Source organism: Dendrobates tinctorius, unplaced genomic scaffold, assembly GCF_039654945.1.
Source record: "Dendrobates tinctorius isolate UK_male_01 unplaced genomic scaffold, ASM3965494v1 ptg000011l, whole genome shotgun sequence".
Classification (NCBI taxonomy): Eukaryota; Metazoa; Chordata; class Amphibia; order Anura; family Dendrobatidae; genus Dendrobates; species Dendrobates tinctorius.
Window position 1 is genome coordinate 25,331,455 of NW_027361679.1, and position 19,072 is coordinate 25,350,526.

A 19,072-nucleotide genomic window follows, 5' to 3' on the forward strand; every position below is an offset into this window, starting at 1 on the left:
ACAGTGGAAACTGACAGGTTAAATCTCTGAGACAACTTTTTGCATCCTTCCCCTGAAAAGCTATGTTGAATAATCTTTGTTTTCAGGTCATTTGAGAGTTGTTTTGAGGAGCCCATAATGCCACTCTTCATAGGAGAATCAAATAGGAGAACTACTTGCAAGTGGCCACTTTAAATACCTTTTCTCACGATTTGATACACCTGGCTATGAAGTTCAAAGCTCAATAAGGTTACAAAACCAATTTAGTGCTTCAGGAAGTCAGTAAAAAGTAGTTAGGAGTGTTCAAATCAAGAAAATGATAAGGGTGCCCATACTTTTGCACCGATCAAATTTTGTTTAAATGCAGATTGCACATTTTCTGTTAGTACAATAAACCTCATTTGAATCCAGAAATATAACTGAGTCCATCAGTTATTAGATATATAAAACTGAAATAGCTGTTGCAAAAACCAAAATTGTTATAAAGAAAAAAGGTTAACATTAACCCCTTCACCCCCAAGGGTGGTTTGCACGTTCATGACCGGGCCAATTTTTACAATTCTGACCACTGTACCTTTATGAGGTCATAACTCTGGAACGCTTCCATGGATCCCGGTGATTCTGACATTGTTTTCTCGTGACATATTGTACTTCATGTTAGTGGTAAAATTTCATTCAAATAACTTGCGTTTATTTGTGAGAAAAACGGAAATTTGGCGAAAATTTTGAAAATTTCGCAATTTTCCAACTTTGAATTTTTATGCCCTTAAATCACAGAGATACGGCACACAAAAAACTTGATATCTAACATTTCCCACATGTTTACTTTACATCAGCACAATTTTGGAACCAAAATTTTTTTTTGTTAGGAAGTTATAAGGGTTAAAAGTTGACCAGCGAATTCTCATTTTTACAACACCATTTTATTTTTAGGACCACATCACATTTGAAGCCACTTTGAGGGGTCTATATGATAGAAAATACCCAAAAGTGACACCATTCTAAAAACTGCACCCCTTAAAGTGCTCAAAACCACATTCAAGAATTTATTAACCCTTTAGGTGCGTCACAGGAATTTTTTTGAATATTTTAAAAAAAAATGAACATCTAACTTTTTTTCATAAAAAAAATACTTCAGGTTCAATTTTTTTTATTTTACCAAGGGTAACAGGAGAAATTGGACTGCAAAAGTTATTGTGCAAGTTGTCCTGAGTACGCAGATACCTGATATGTGGGGGGGAACCACTGTTTCGGTGCATGGCAGAGCTCAGAATGGAAGGAGCGCCGTTTGACTTTTTCAATGCAAAATTGGCTGGAATTCAGATTGGACGCCATGTCACGTTTGGAGAGTCCCTGATGTACCTAAACAGTGGAAACCCCCTACAAGTGACCCCATTTTGGAAACTAGACCCCCCAAGGAACTTATCTAGATATGTGGTGAGAACTTTGAACCCACAAGGGCTTTACAGAAGTTTATAACGTACAGCGGTACAATTAAAAAATCATATTTTTTCCACAAAAATGATCTTTTCACCCCAATTTTTATTTTCCCAAGGGTAACAGGACCCTAAAAGTTATTGTGCAATTTGTCCTGAGGACGCTGATACCCCACATGTGGGGGTAAACCACTATTTGGGCGCATGGCAGAGCTCGGAAGGGAAGCAGTGCCATTTGACGTTTTTGGCTGGAATTGAGATCGGACACCATGTCGCGTTTGGAAAACCCCTGATGTACCAAAACAGTGGAAATCCCCCACAAATGACACCATTTTGGAAACTAGACCCCCTAAGGAACTTATCTAGATGTGTGGTGAGAACTTTGAACCCCCATGGGCTTCACAGAAGTTTATAACATAAAGCCATACAATTAAAAAATCATATTTTTTCCACAAAAATGATCTTTTCACCCTCAATTCTTATTTTTCCAAGGGTAATAGGACAGTAAAAGTTATTGTGCAATTTGTTCTGAGTACGCTGATACCCCACATGTGGGGGTAAACCACTATTTGGGCGCATGGCAGAGCTCGGAAGGAAAGCAGCGCCATTTGACGTTTTTGGCTGGAATTGAGATCGGACACCATGTCGCGTTTGGAAAACTCCTGATGTACCAAAACAGTGGAAACCCCCCACAAATGACACCATTTTGGAAACTAGACCCCCTAAGGAACTTATCTAGATGTGTGGTGAGCACTTTGACCCCCCCAGTGCTTCACAGAAGTTTATAATGCCCGGGCGTGAAAATAAATAATTCGTATTTTTTCCAGAAACATGATCAATTAGTCCCCAATTTTTTCATTTTCCCAAGGGTAACAGGAGAAATTGGACCCCCAAAAGTTGTTGTCCAATTTGGCCTGAGTACGCTGACACCCCATATGTGGGAGAAAACTACTGTATGGACACACGTCGGGGCTCGGAAGGGAAGTAGTGACGTTTTGGAATGCAGACTTTGATGGACTGGTCTGCGGGTGTCATGTGCGTTTGGAGAGCCCCTGATGTACCTAAACTATTGAAACTCCCCACAAGTGACCCCATTTTGGACACTAGACCCCCCACGGAACTTATCTAGATGTGTGGTGAGCACTTTGAACCCCCAAGTGCTTCACAGAAGTTTATAACACTCGGACGTGAAAATAAAAAAATAATTTTTTTCCACAAAAATGATATTTTTGCCCCCAATTTTTTATTTTCCTAAGGGTAACAGGAGAAATTGGACCCCAAAAATTGTTTTGCAATTTGTCCTGAGTAGGCTGATACCCTACATGTGGGGGTAAAACACTGTTTGGGCGCAAGGCAGAGCTTGGAAGGGAAGGAGCACCATTTGACTTTTTCAACTCAGAATTGGCTGGAATTGAGATCAGACGCCATGTTGCATTTGGAGAGCCCCTGATGTGCCCAAACAGTGGAAACCCCCAATTATAACTCCAACCCTAACCCCAACACACCCCTAACCCTAATCTGAGCCCTAACCCTAGCCCTAACCCTAGCCCTAATCCTAGCCCTAACCCTAGCCGTAACCCTAAGGCTGTGTGCACACGCTGCGGATTTTGCTGCGGACCCGCAGCAGTTTCTGCTGCGGTGTACAATACCATGATTCCCTATGGGAATCAAAAACCGCAGTGCAGACGGTGCGGAATTTTCCGCGCGGATTATCTGCGGTTTTCAATCCGCAGAAAGAATTGACATGTCAATTCTTTCTGCGGATTCTCCTGCGGTTTTCCATCTCCTCTATTGAGGAGATGAAAAACCGCAGGACAAAATCGCAGAGCAATCCGCAGGTAAAACCGCGGATGAATCCGCAGCGTGTGCACACAGCCTTACCCTAACGGGAAAATGGAGATAAATATTTTTTTTTTTAATTTTATTATTTTTCCCTACCTAAGGGGGTGATATCGGGGGGTTTGATTTACTATTTATGGCGGTTTTTATGTTTGGCGGCTGTCGCACGCTAAAAGACGCTTTTTATTGTAAAATAGTTTTTGCATCACCACATTTTGAGAGCTATAATTTTTCCGTATTTTGACCCACCGAGTCATGTGAGGTCTTATTTTTTGCGGGACGAGTTGACGTTTTATTGGTACCATTTTCGGGCATGTGACATTTTTTGATCGCTTTTTATTCTGATTTTTGGGACGCAGAATGAACAAAAACCAGCATTTCATGAATTTCTTTTGGGGGAGTGCGTTTACACTGTTCCGCGTGCGGTAAAATTGATAAAGCGGTTTTATTCTTCGGGTCAGTACGGTTACAGCGATACCTCATTTAGGCCGGTTTCACATTAGCGCATTTTATGCGCACGCACGGCCGGGGGTAGCTCCGCCCCCGAGCCGGCTCTCTGCCCGGCGTGCCCGCCCCTTCCTTGTAGCGCCGCCTCCTAGCGGACAGCGGCGCCTGCGATCGGCGCACCCTATCTTTAGCATAGGGTGCGCCGATCGTGCGCAGGCCGTGCGCTAGTTGCGCTTTGACCTGCGCTGCGCACTTTTGACGGTGCGCCGTGCGCGCCAAAATCCGAAAAGTTTGATTTTGGCGCGCACGGCGCACCGTCAAAAGTGCGCAGCGCAGGTCAAAGCGCAACTAGCGCACGGCCTGCGCACGATCGGCGCACCCTATGCTAAAGATAGGGTGCGCCGATCGCAGGCGCCGCTGTCCGCTAGGAGGCGGCGCTACAAGGAAGGGGCGGGCACGCCGGGCAGAGAGCCGGCTCGGGGGCGGAGCTACCCCCGGCCGTGCGTGCGCATAAAATGCGCTAATGTGAAACCGGCCTTAGGTCGTTTTTTTATGTTTTTGTCGGTTTTATGCAATGAAAACTATTTTATATAAAAAATAATTATTTTTGCATCGCTTTATTCTGCGAGCTATAACTTTTTTATTTTTTCGCTGATGATGCTGTGTGGCGGCTCGTTTTTTGCGGGACAAGATGACGTTTTCAGCGGTACCATGGATATTTATATGCGTCTTTTTGATCGCGCGTTATTGCACTTTTTGTTTGGCGGTATGATAAATCATTTTTTGCTTCGTTTTTTATTTTTATTTTTTAAGGGGTTCGCTAAAAGGGTTAACTAATGGGATAGTTTTATAGGGCGGGTCGTTACGGACGCGGCGATACCTAATATGTGTACTTTTATTGTTTTGTTTTTTTATTTCCAAAAAATGGATTTATTGGGGGAATATTTTTTTTTTTTTTCTAATTTATTTGGCGATTTTTTTTAAATTATTTTTACACTTTTTTTTATTTTTTTTTTACTTTATTAAATAGTCCCAGGTGGGACATCACTGTCCTGTGACAGATCGCTGATCTGTCACATCACAGATCACTGTGACAGATCAGCGATCTGACACAGGCACTGCAGAAGGCTTCCTCATGCCTGCGCTTTGCAGGCACTGAGGAAGCCAGCTTCCTCAGGCCCCCGAAGGCCCCCATCGCCATCTTGGATTCGGGGGCCTGGAGGAAAGGAGTCCCACGCAGCAGCGCTGCACATTGCGCTGCCGTGGGGGGCTCAGGGAAGCACGGAGGGAGCCCCCTCCCTGCCGATGCTTCCCTTTAACTCCCGGTACACCGCGATCATGTTTGATCGCAGTGTGCAAGGGGTTAACGTGTCGGGGGCGGTCCGTGACCGCCCCTGACACATTGTGCCGGGTGTCAGCTGTGATAATCAGCTGACACCCGGCCGCGATCAGCGGCGCTCACCACGTGGGCGCCGCTGATCGCGCCCGACGTACTATCCCGTCCATGGGCATAGGGGCCCAGGTCCCATGGACGGGATATACAGTCGGATGTCGGGAAGGGGTTAATAGGGGTGCCCAAACTTTTACATATGACTGTATATATATATATACACTCACTGGCCACTTTATTAGGTACACCATGCTAGTAACGGGTTGGACCCCCTTTTGCCTTCAGAACTGCCTCAATTCTTCGTGGCAGAGATTCAACAAGGTGCTGGAAGCATTCCTCAGAGATTTTGGACCATATTGACATGATGGCATCACACAGTTGGCGCAGATTTGTCGGCTGCACATCCCTGATGCGAATCTCCCGTTCCACCACATCCCAAAGATGCTCTATTGGATTGAGATCTGGTGACTGAGGAGGCCATTTGAGTACAGTGAACTCATTGTCATGTTCAAGAAACCAATCTGAGATGATTCGAGCTTTATGACATGGCGCATTATCCTGCTGAAAGTAGCCATCAGATGCCTGTTCTTAGCTGAGAGGAGTGGTACCCAGTGTGGTCTTCTGCTGCTGTAGCCCATCTGCCTCAAAGTTCGACGCACTGTGCGTTCAGAGATGCTCTTCTGCCTACCTTGGTTGTAACGGGTGGCAATTTGAGTCACTGTTGCCTTTCTATCAGCTCGAACCAGTCTGCCCATTCTCCTCTGACCTCTGGCATCAACAAGGCATTTCCGGCCACAGAACTGCCGCTCACTGGATTTTTTTTCTTTTTCGGACCATTCTCTGTAAACCCTAGAGATGGTTGTGCGTGAAAATCCCAGTAGATCAGCAGTTTCTGAAATTCTCAGACCAGCCCTTCTGGCACCAACAATCATGCCACGTTCAAAGGCACTCAAATCACCTTTCTTCCCCATACTGATGCTCGGTTTGAACTGCAGGAGATTGTCTTGACCATGTCTACATGCCTAAATGCACTGAGTTGCCGCCATGTGATTGGCTGATTAGAAATTAAGTCTTAACACACAGTTGGACAGGTGTACCTAATAAAGTGGCCAGTGAGTGTATATATATATATTATATACACACACACACACACATATATATACATTTTCATTCTGTGTGTATATATCTATTCTTTCGTTTGGGTTTTAACCTGTCATAGGGCTCCATTATATGTCCATTTTGCAAGCCTGCGAGCAATTCTCAGCATACGGATGCCATACGGATTATATATGGATGCTTACATGCGAAAAATATGCGACCACACCTTGATTACGGATGACATACGGAGCACTGTTTAGGGACCATTTATGCGTATTACGGCCGTACAATACGGTCTGTATTTTTCTACGTTGTATGTGACTCCAGCTTTAACCTCAAAACCACCAGTAACATCCAGTTCCTGAAAATCAAGAGCTTATCAGTTCAAGAGGTTTTCAGAGTATTTTGGTGGGGCCTTGTTGGTTAGTGATGAGGGAACGCATTATACCAGCACGCTCCGGTGTTATCCGAGTGTCTTTGGCGGGCTCGGATATGATGTTCTGGTCCCCGCGGCTGCATGATTCCTGGCTGTTAGACAGGCGAACCCCGCATGTGTTGTGTCTAAGGCCTGTTTCACACATCAGTTTTTTCATGTCAGTTAAAATCCGCCAAAATGGCGGATCTGTTGTGAACGGACGCAACCGGACCGTTTTTTTTTACGGATCCGCGCGCGAGAGAGAGAATGAATGTATTCTGGCCACCAGAAATGATTTCAGGGTTAAATTTCTGCCTGACTTCATTCCTCCGGGCATGCGCACTATAGAATCATAGAGTTGGAAGGGACCTCCTGGGCCATCTGGTCCAACCCCCTGCTCAAAGCAGGATTCGCTAAATCATCCCAGTCAGATGTCTGTCCAGCCTGTGTTTGAAGACTTCCATTGAAGGAGAACTCACCACTTCTCATGGCAGCTTGTTCCACTGATTGATCACTCTGTCAAAAAGTTTTTTCTAATATCTAATCTGTCTCCTCCCATTCAGTTTCATCCCATTGCTTCTAGTCTTTCCTTGTGCAAATGAGAATAAAGATGATCTTTCTACAATGTGACAGCCCTTGAGTTATTTGTAGACAGCTATTAAGTCTCCTCTCAGTCTTCTCTTCTGCAAGCTAAACATTCCCAAATCCTGCAACCTTTCCTCATAAGACAGGGTTTGCAGACCGGTCACCATTCTGGTCGCTCTTTTCTGAACTTGCTCCAGTTTGTTGATGTCTTTTTTAAAATGTCGTGCCTATAAAAATGTGGATCCTGCAGCACAAAAAACGTTACATGGTCCGTCCAGGCATCTCGGCGGACGTAAAAAAATTGACGGATCCGCAACAAAAACAGATCCAACGGTAATGCAAATCAATGGGAAAAAACGGATCCGCCAAAAAAAATGGCGGATCCGTTTTTTTGCAAAAACGGCGGATTTTGACTGTTGGTCAAAAACGGAAGCGTGAAACAGGCCTAACAGTTGCGCATCATGCCGCGGGGACCAGAACATCACAGCCGGGCCCGCCGAAGACGCTCAGACAACAAGCTATCAGAGCACGGTCGCTCATCACTATTGCTGATGTCTGCGCCTTCAGATGAAGGGGGCTAAGAACATGGCCTGTTACTGGGCCCTAAACATTTGTAAAACTTTCCTAAGGCTCTATTCACACATCATGAGGTCATCGGTTTGTAATAGATTCAGCTTTTAAAAAGACAAAACCTGGATCCGTTACCAACTGAGCAATGCCGGGGGTCTCTGAATAGCTGGATCTAGTATTGGATGTTGTACTATGATCCCACAACTGGAAATAACTGTTGGACATGACGCCTGAGGTCGGATGCGGGGGCGCGGTCGCCTCTGATCGGTCCAGCTGTGACCCCTGCAGACGATCACACCACAGTGCTGCGCCCACTGAGACGAGGCCGCCTCTGAGGTCCTGCTCCCAGCTGACAGCACAGTAATCCCTTCCTGCAGCAGCTGCCATGCCGTACTCAATGGCTCCTGCACTGCCCCTGGCCCCAGTGCCCTGACAGCTCACCCCGGTACTGGGAGCAAGAGCCCCGCCAGGCCTGGCCAGCCACCAACAGGCGGTGCTCACACCGCAGCCATTCGTGTATGGCCGGATACCACAGTGAGCGCTGCGACCACTCACCTGGACCTGGCCCTGCGCGTCCACCTCTGTCACATAATAACATGGAAGTTTCGGCACAGACTCCCACACAAGCACCGCCCACTGCTCTCTGTGACTGACAGCGAGTCTGCCGTGTCAAGGACAAGCTCCCTCTCACCGGGGGCGGGCTCCCCTGACAGCACCCGACAGCCAATAGCGAGGCCTCTAAGGCTTCAGTAGGCGGGCGGCCGAGGGGGCGGTCCTTGTTGTTACTGGTTTACTGTAACTGTACAATACATTCTTGTGACCGAAGTGTTTGCATGTAGGTGATGGTTCTGTACTGCGGCCGCCCCAATGTGTACAGTACTGTATAGGTTACCAGGCATGTGGCGGAGTAATACCGGGGTATTTATGTGAGGAGGTGAGCTGCGTGTAGTATATAGTCCTGTACTGCGGCCGCCCCAATGTGTGCAGTACTGTATAGGTTACCGGGCATGTGGCGGAGTAATACCGGGGTATTTATGTGAGGAGGTGAGCTGCGTGTAGTATATAGTCCTGTACTGCGGCCGCCCCAATGTGTACAGTACTGTATGGGTTACAGGCATGTGGCGGAGTAATACCGGGGTATTTATGTGAGGAGGGTGAGCTGCGTGTAGTAGATAGTCCTGTACTGCGGCCGCCCCAATGTGTACAGCACTGTATAGTATACCAGGCATGTGGCGGAGTAATACCGGGTATTTATGTGAGGAGGGTGAGCTGCGTGTAGTAGATAGTTCTGTACTGCGGCTGCCCCAATGTGTACAGTACTGTATAGGTTACCGGGCATGTGGCGGAGTAATACCGGGGTATTTATGTGAGGAGGGTGAGCTGCGTGTAGTAGATAGTCCTGTACTGCGGCCGCCCCAGTGAGTACAGGACTGTATAGGTTACCAGGCATGTGGCGGAGTAATACCGGGGTATTTATGTGAGGAGGGTGAGCTGCGTGTAGTAGATAGTTCTGTACTGCGGCCGCCCCAATGTGTACAGTACTGTATAGGTTACCAGGCATGTGGCGGAGTAATACCGGGGTATTTATGTGAGGAGGGTGAGCTGCGTGTAGTAGATGGTTCTGTACTGCGGCTGCCCCAATGTGTACAGTACTGTATAGGTTACCAGGCATGTGGCGGAGTAATACCGGGGTATTTATGTGAGGACGGTGAGCTGCGTGTAGGAGATAGTCCTGTACTGTGGCCGCCCCAATGTGTACAGCACTGTATAGGTTACCAGGCATGTGGCGGAGTAATACCGGGGTATTTATGTGAGGAGGGTGAGCTGCGTGTAGTAGATAGTCCTGTACTGCGGCCGCCCCAATGTGTACAGCACTGTATAGGTTACCAGGCATGTGGCGGAGTAATACCGGGTATTTATGTGAGGAGGTGAGCTGCGTGTAGTAGATAGTTCTGTACTGCGGCTGCCCCAATGTGTACAGTACTGTATAGGTTACCAGGCATGTGGCGGAGTAATACCGGGTATTTATGTGAGGAGGGTGAGCTGCGTGTAGTAGATAGTTCTGTACTGCGGCTGCCCCAATGTGTACAGTACTGTATAGGTTACCAGGCATGTGGCGGAGTAATACCGGGGTATTTATGTGAGGACGGTGAGCTGCGTGTAGGAGATAGTCCTGTACTGTGGCCGCCCCAATGTGTACAGCACTGTATAGGTTACCAGGCATGTGGCGGAGTAATACCGGGGTATTTATGTGAGGACGGTGAGCTGCGTGTAGTAGATAGTCCTGTACTGCAGCCGCCCCAATGTGTACAGTACTGTATAGGTTACAGGCATGTGGCGGAGTAATACCGGGGTATTTATGTGAGGAGGGTGAGCTGCGTGTAGGAGATAGTCCTGTACTGCGACTGCCCCAATGTGTACAGTACTGTATAGGTTACCGGGCATGTGGCGGAGTAATACCGGGGTATTTATGTGAGGAGGGTGAGCTGCGTGTAGGAGATAGTCCTGTACTGCGGCCGCCCCAATGTGTACAGTACTGTATAGGTTACCAGGCATGTGGCGGAGTAATACCGGGTATTTATGTGAGGACGGTGAGCTGCGTGTAGTAGATAGTCCTGTACTGCGGCCGCCCCAGTGAGTACAGTGCTGTATAGGTTACCAGGCATGTGGCGGAGTAATACCGGGGTATTTATGTGAGGAGGGTGAGCTGCGTGTAGTAGATAGTCCTGTACTGCGGCCGCCCCAGTGTGTACAGTACTGTATGGGTTACAGGCATGTGGCGGGGTAATACCGGGGTATTTATGTGAGGAGGGTGAGCTGCGTGTAGTAGATAGTCCTGTACTGCGGCCACCCCAATGTGTACAGTACTGTATGGGTTACAGGCATGTGGCGGAGTAATACCGGGTATTTATGTGAGGACGGTGAGCTGCGTGTAGTAGATAGTCCTGTACTGCGGCCGCCCCAGTGAGTACAGTGCTGTATAGGTTACCAGGCATGTGGCGGAGTAATACCGGGGTATTTATGTGAGGAGGGTGAGCTGCGTGTAGTATATAGTCCTATACTGCGGCCTCCCCAATGTGTACAGCACTGTATAGGTTACCAGGCATGTGGCGGAGTAATACCGGGGTATTTATGTGAGGAGGGTGAGCTGCGTGTAGTAGATAGTCCTGTACTGCGGCCGCCCCAATGTGTACATTACTGTATAGGTTACCAGGCATGTGGCGGAGTAATACCGGGGTATTTATGTGAGGAGGGTGAGCTGCGTGTAGTAGATAGTCCTGTACTGCGGCCGCCCCAATGTGTACAGTACTGTATAGGTTACAGGCATGTGGCGGAGTAATACCGGGGTATTTATGTGAGGAGGGTGAGCTGCGTGTAGGAGATAGTCCTGTACTGCGACTGCCCCAATGTGTACAGTACTGTATAGGTTACCGGGCATGTGGCGGAGTAATACCGGGGTATTTATGTGAGGAGGGTGAGCTGCGTGTAGGAGATAGTCCTGTACTGCGGCCGCCCCAATGTGTACAGTACTGTATAGGTTACCAGGCATGTGGCGGAGTAATACCGGGTATTTATGTGAGGACGGTGAGCTGCGTGTAGTAGATAGTCCTGTACTGCGGCCGCCCCAGTGAGTACAGTGCTGTATAGGTTACCAGGCATGTGGCGGAGTAATACCGGGGTATTTATGTGAGGAGGTGAGCTGCGTGTAGTAGATAGTCCTGTACTGCGGCCACCCCAATGTGTACAGTACTGTATGGGTTACAGGCATGTGGCGGAGTAATACCGGGTATTTATGTGAGGACGGTGAGCTGCGTGTAGTAGATAGTCCTGTACTGCGGCCGCCCCAGTGAGTACAGTGCTGTATAGGTTACCAGGCATGTGGCGGAGTAATACCGGGGTATTTATGTGAGGAGGGTGAGCTGCGTGTAGTAGATAGTCCTGTACTGCGGCCACCCCAATGTGTACAGTACTGTATGGGTTACAGGCATGTGGCGGAGTAATACCGGGGTATTTATGTGAGGAGGGTGAGCTGCGTGTAGTAGATAGTCCTGTACTGCGGCCGCCCCAATGTGTACAGTACTGTATGGGTTACAGGCATGTGGCGGAGTAATACCGGGTATTTATGTGAGGACGGTGAGCTGCGTGTAGTAGATAGTCCTGTACTGCGGCCGCCCCAGTGAGTACAGTGCTGTATAGGTTACCAGGCATGTGGCGGAGTAATACCGGGGTATTTATGTGAGGAGGGTGAGCTGCGTGTAGTAGATAGTCCTGTACTGCGGCCGCCCCAATGTGTACAGTACTGTATGGGTTACAGGCATGTGGCGGAGTAATACCGGGGTATTTATGTGAGGAGGGTGAGCTGCGTGTAGGAGATAGTCCTGTACTGCGACTGCCCCAATGTGTACAGTACTGTATAGGTTACCGGGCATGTGGCGGAGTAATACCGGGGTATTTATGTGAGGAGGGTGAGCTGCGTGTAGGAGATAGTCCTGTACTGCGGCCGCCCCAATGTGTACAGTACTGTATAGGTTACCAGGCATGTGGCGGAGTAATACCGGGGTATTTATGTGAGGAGGGTGAGCTGAGTGTAGTAGATAGTCCTGTACTGCGGCCGCCCAATGTGTACAGTACTGTATAGGTTACCAGCAGGGCCGGACTGGGACTAAAATTCAGCCCTGGCATTTGAAGTTACACAGGCCCACTAGTCACATGGTGACTATATAATATCTTTGTACAGTTGTAGGTTACAAGCAGTGAGAGGAGATTAACACGACTATATAACATGTAGTCACACCTGTGCCCAGTATTTCAGCTCAGTCCTATTTATTGCTTTTAGGTACAGTACTCCTCCCAAAGCTCTGTCCCCTTTTGTACACACGGTGACAGAATTCCTGGCAGAACTGCTATCCATTGGGCAACCAGACCCCCTGGTCATAGCCACCCCTATCATACCTCCCAACTTTTGAGGAAGGGTAAGAGGGACAAAGACTGCGGCGCTGCAAATTTTAGGCCACGCCCGGCCACACCCATTCCGCAACTAGTCACACCCATGTCCACACCTAATCACACCCATTTAGCACTGCTGATCACACTGACTTGTACTGAGGGCACAGTGGCTGGCATTATGGGCACACTGACTGGCACTAAGGAAGAGAGAAAACAGAGAGAGAGAGAAAAAAGAGAAAGAGGGGAAAAAAGAAAGAAAACAGAGAGAGACAGTGAAAGAACAGAGAGAGAAAGAAAGGGGAAAGAAAGAACAGAGAGAGAGAAGGAAAAAAGAAAGATTAGAGAGAGAAAGAAAATGAGGGAAAGAGAACAGAGAATGAGAAAGAAAGAAAAACAGAGAAAGAAATAAAGAAAGATCCTATAAAGATACTATAGCAGCCCGGCTCCCATTGTAGTGCCCACCTGAGCCTCCTGGTACAGGACATATCATGATCCGCTCACATGGCCGGCATCCCCGATTTCAAGGCGATCCTGCTGTCTGCGCTGTCGGAGGACACAGTGATGGATCTGAAGCATTCCTGGTTCTGTTACAATCTCCTCAAGAAATTATCTCATTTCCGGTCAGCTTCAAGCACATCACTTCAGGTGGAACATCACGTGTGTGTTTTAAAATGCTCCTCGGGGCTCCGCCGTGTACTCCTGTGTCCGTGGGAAAAGTCCGCTTTGTATGCTTCGTACACACATGGCTCCACTCCGTACATCCCGTACACATATGGCTCCGCTCCGTATACCCCAAACACACGCGGTTCCGCTCCGTACACCTCATACACACGCGGCTCCGCTCCGTACACCTCGTACACACGGCTCCACTCCGTACACCTCGTACTCCCGCGGCTCCTCTCCATACACCTCGCACACACGGCTCCGCTCCGTACACCTCGTGCATGCGGCTCCGCTCCATACACCTCGTGCACGCGGCTCTGTTCCGTACACCTCGTACACACGGCTCTGTTCCGTACACCTCGTACACGCGGCTCTGTTCCGTACACCTCGTACACGCGGCTCTGTTCCGTACACGTCGTACACACACGGCTCCGCTTCATACACCTCGTACACACACGGCTCCGCTCCATACACCTCGTACACACACACGGCTCCTCTCCGTACACCTTGTACACGCGGCTCTGTTCCGTACACCTCGTACACGCGGCTCTGCTCCGTACACCTCGTACACACACGGCTCCGCTCCATACACCTCGTGCACGCGGCACCGCTTCATACACTTCGTGCACGCGGCTCTGTTCCGTACACCTCGTACACACTCGGCTCCGCTCTGTACACCTCGTACACACTCGGCTCCGCTCTGTACACCTCGTACACACTCGGCTCCGCTCTGTACACCTCGTACACGCGGCTCTGTTCCGTACTCCTCATACGCACACGGCTCTGCTCCGTACACCTCGTACAGGCGGCTCCGCTCCATACACCTCTTACACACTCGGCTCCGCTCTGTACACCTCGTACACGCGGCTCTGTTCCGTACACCTCGTACACATGGCTCCGCTCCGTACACCTCATACACACTCGGCTCCGCTCTGTACACCTCGTACACGCGGCTCTGTTCCGTACACCTCATACGCACACGGCTCCGCTCCGTACACCTCGTACACGCGGCTCCGTTCCGTACACCTCGTACACACACGGCTCCGCTCCGTACACCTAGTACACCCCCGGCTCCGCTCAGTACACCCCATACACATACAGCCCTGCTACATCTACCCTGTAAACCCCTCCTGACCCCACACATACTTATCTCATCCAGCACCATGACAACAGCCAACAGCACAGCAGAGTCTTGCAGACACCAAGAGGCAAGGCTGTGCGCACAGGACCTGTGATGAGGTCACAGGAGGGGCGAAGTCAGGGGTCACATGATTAGGGGTCTGGACAAAGGCTCCTGATCATGTGACCTGACTCCTCCCCTCCTGTGACCTCATCACAGGTCCTGCGAACATAGAAGGCAAGCGACACTGGTTGAGCCTAGACTGTATGGGCTCCTTCCAGGTCCTGACTGCAGCCCATACAGTCTAGCCGGCTCACTGGTGAAGATGCTAGACTGTATGGGCTCCTTCCAGGTGCCTGACTGCAGCCCATACAGTCTAGCCGGCTCACTGGTGAAGATGATAGACTGTATGGGTTCCTTCCAGGTGCCTGACTGCAGCCCATACAGTCTAGCCGGCTCACTACTGAAGATGCTAGACTGTATGGGCTCCTTCCAGGTATATTTTCTTGAAGATAGCAGACATGGGCTGCTGCCTGGCCCTGACTGCATTCCATACATGACACTAGAATGTATGTGATCCTTCAAGGTATAAATTATTAAAGCCAGCCGAATATATAGGCTCCTTCCAGGTCCTAACTGCAGCCCATACAGTCTAGTCGGCTCACTACTGAAGATGCTAGACTGTATGGGCTCCTTCCAGGTCCTAACTGCAGCCCATACAGTCTAGCTGGCTCACTACTGAAGATGCTAGACTGTATGGGCTCCTTCCAGGTCCTAACTGCAGCCCATACAGTCTAGCAGGCTCACTACTGAAGATGCTAGACTGTATGGGCTCCTTCCAGGTCCTGACTGCAGCCCATACAGTCTAGCCGGCTCACTACTGAAGATGCTAGACTGTATGGGCTCCTTCCAGGTGCCATACTGCAGCCCATACAGTCTAGCCGGCTCACTACTGAAGATGCTAGACTGTATGGGCTCCTTCCAGGTGCCTTACTGCAGCCCATACAGTCTAGCCGGCTCACTGGTGAAGATGCTAGACTGTATGGGCTCCTTCCAGGTATATTTTCTTGAAGATAGCAGACATTATGGGTTGCTGCCTGGCCCTGACTGCATTCCATACATGACACTAGAATGTATGTGCTCCTTCAAGGTATAAATTATTAAAGCCAGACGAATATATAGGCTCCTTCCAGGTCCTAACTGCAGCCCATACAGTCTAGCCGGTTCACTACTGAAGATGCTAGACTGTATGGGCTCCTTCCAGGTATATTTTCTTGAAGATAGCAGACATTATGGGCTGCTGCCTGGCCCTGACTGCATTCCATACATGACACTAGAATGTATGTGCTCCTTCAAGGTATAAATTATTAAAGCCAGCCGAATATATAGGCTCCTTCCAGGTCCTAACTGCAGCCCATACAGTCTAGCCGGCTCACTACTGAAGATGCTAGACTGTATGGGCTCCTTCCAGGTCCTAACTGCAGCCCATACAGTCTAACCGGCTCACTACTGAAGATGCTAGACTGTATGGGCTCCTTCCAGGTCCTAACTGCAGCCCATACAGTCTAGCCGGCTCACTACTGAAGATGATAGACTGTGTGGGCTCCTTCCAGGTGCCTTACTGCAGCCCATACAGTCTAGCCGGCTCACTACTGAAGATGCTAGACTGTATGGGCTCCTTCCAGGTATAATTTCTTGAAGATAGCAGACATTATGGGCTGCTGCCTGGCCCTGACTACAGCCCATACATGACACTAGAATGTATGTGCTCCTTCAAGGTATAAATTATTAAAGCCAGCCGAATATATAGGCTCCTTCCAGGTCCTAACTGCAGCCCATACAGTCTAGCCGGTTCACTACTGAAGATGCTAGACTGTATGGGCTCCTTCCAGGTATATTTTCTTGAAGATAGCAGACATTATGGGCTGCTGCCTGGCCCTGACTGCAGCCCATACATGACACTAGAATGTATGTGATCCTTCAAGGTATAAATTTATTAAAGCCAGCCAAATATATAGGCTCCTTCCAGGTCCTAACTGCAGCCCATACAGTCTAGCCGGCTCACTTCTGAAGATGCTAGAATGTATGGGCTCCTTCCAGGTCCTAACTGCAGCCCATACAGTCTAGCCGGCTCACTACTGAAGATGCTAGAATGTATGGGCTCCTTCCAGGTCCTAACTGCAGCCCATACAGTCTAGCCGGCTCACTACTGAAGATGCTAGAATGTATGGGCCCCTTCCAGGTCCTAACTGCAGCCCATACAGTCTTGCTGGCTCACTACTGTAGATGCTAGACTGTATGGGCTCTATCCAGGTATATATTACTGTAGATATAGACTGTACAGGCTCCTGTCAAGTATATATTATTGTAGATATAGACTGTACAGGCTCCTGTCAGGCATATATTATTGTAGATATAGACTGTATAGGCTCCTGTCAGGTATATATTGTAGATATAGACTGTATGGCCTCCTGTCAGGTATATATTACTGTAGATATAGACTGTATGGGCTCCTGTCAGGTATATATTATTGTAGATACAGACTGTATGGCTCCTGTCAGGTATATATTATTGTAGATACAGACTCTACAGGCTCCTGTCAGGTATATATTATTGTAAATACAGACTGTACGGCCTCCTGTCAGGTATATATTGTTGTAGATACAGACTGTACGGCCTCCTGTCAGGTATATATTATTGTAGATATAGACTGTACGGGCTCCTGTCAGGTATATATTATTGTAGATATAGACTGTATGGGCTCCTGTCAGGTATATATTATTGTAGATACGGACTGTACGGGCTCCTGTCAGGTATATATTATTGTAGATATAGACTGTACGGGCTCCTGTCAGGTATATATTATTGTAGATATAGACTGTATGGGCTCCTGTCAGGTATATATTATTGTAGATACAGACTGTACGGGCTCCTGTCAGGTATATATTATTGTAGATACAGACTGTACGGGCTCCTGTCAGGTATATATTATTGTAGATAAACTGTACGGGCTCCTGTCAGGTATATATTATTGTAGATACAGACTGTACGGGCTCCTGTCAGGTATATATTATTGTAGATATACAAACAGAAACAGAAAAACCAGGACCCTCGGAACAGCTCACCCAAACCCAACCTGACCAGAAAACCAATCACAACAACCTAACAAAAGCCGGAATCAGGAAGATGGTAGACGAAGGCCAGGAGAGGTACGTAAGTGACTGGAAGAACGACATCATCAGCTCACAGAAACTGACCATGTACCAGAGTCTACAGAGAGACTACAGACTGGCTCCATACCTGGAGAAACTCCAGGACCCCAAAGACCGCAAGATCCTGAGCCGGTATAGACTCAGTGCCCACAGTCTGGCCATCGAATCCGGCCGACACAGGCAGAGCTACAAGCCCAGGGAGGAAAGACTGTGCCAACACTGTGACCAGGAGGCCCTGGAGGATGAGACCCACTTCCTGCTACACTGCTCCAAGTACTCAGCAGTGAGGGACACTCACTTCAGGAGACTCTCACATCTCTTCCCGGATTTCACCACCATGAAGGAGGAAGAGAAAACATACATCCTGCTGGGGGAAGAAGAGAGAGCAGTGGAGATAGCAGCGCAATATGTGAACGAATGCCATAGACTGCGAGAAAGAGAACTCTGATATGCCATGGACTTCTATGGCACCCACCCTGGATATGCCCCAATCCCCCATCCACCTTCCCTATGCCATGGACTTCTATAGCCTCATCCTGGATCTGCCCCCATGCCGCCATCCACCTTCCCTATGCCATGGACTTCTATAGCCCCAACCTGGATCTGCCCCATCCACCTTTCCTACAGCCCCTTCCCAACATCCCTACAGTCCCTATCCCTATTCCCTTCTGTACACCTGCTTTGGCAAAACTAATGTTTATTTAGTCCTGCCAATAAAGCTTCTTTGAATCTTGAATCTATAGACTGTACGGGCTCCTGTCAGGTATATATTATTTTAGATATAGACTGTATGGGCTCCTGTCAGGTATATATTATTGTAGATATAGACTATGGGCTCCTGTCAGGTATATATTATTGTAGATATAGACTGTATGGGCTCCTGTCAGGTATATATAATTGTAGATATAGACTGTACGGGCTCCTGTCAGGTATATATTATTGTAGATATAGACTGTATGGGCTCCTGTCAAGTATATATTATTGTAGATATAGACTGTATGGGATCCTGTCAGGTATATATTATTGTAGATATAGACTGTATGGCTCCTGTCAGGTATATATTATTGTAGATATAGACTGTATGGGCTCCTGTCAGGTATATATTATTGTAGATACAGACTGTACGGGCTCCTGTCAGGTATATATTATTGTAGATACAGACTGTACGGGCTCCTGTCAGGTATATATTATTGTAGATATATACTGTACGGGCTCCTGTCAGGTATATATTATTGTAGATACAGAATGTATGGGCTCCTGTCAGGTATATATTATTGTAGATACAGACTGTATGGCTCCTGTCAGGTATATATTATTGTAGATACAGACTCTACAGGCTCCTGTCAGGTATATATTATTGTAGATACAGAC

The 19,072-nt window shown here is 48.2% G+C and overlaps 1 protein-coding gene across 2 annotated transcripts in view; it reads right to left on the reverse strand.

The window, feature by feature from the left end:
* The window catches only part of HERC3 (HECT and RLD domain containing E3 ubiquitin protein ligase 3), a 123,347-nt gene extending 114,876 nt beyond the window's left edge, over nucleotides 1-8,471 (reverse strand). The window contains exon 1 of one of the 2 annotated variants that reach the window (XM_073590293.1): nucleotides 8,315-8,471. The gene's annotated coding sequence lies outside the window, so the exon portion shown is untranslated. The other variant, XM_073590300.1, reaches the window with a different exon arrangement.
* Between the last annotated feature and the right edge of the window lie 10,601 nt (nucleotides 8,472-19,072).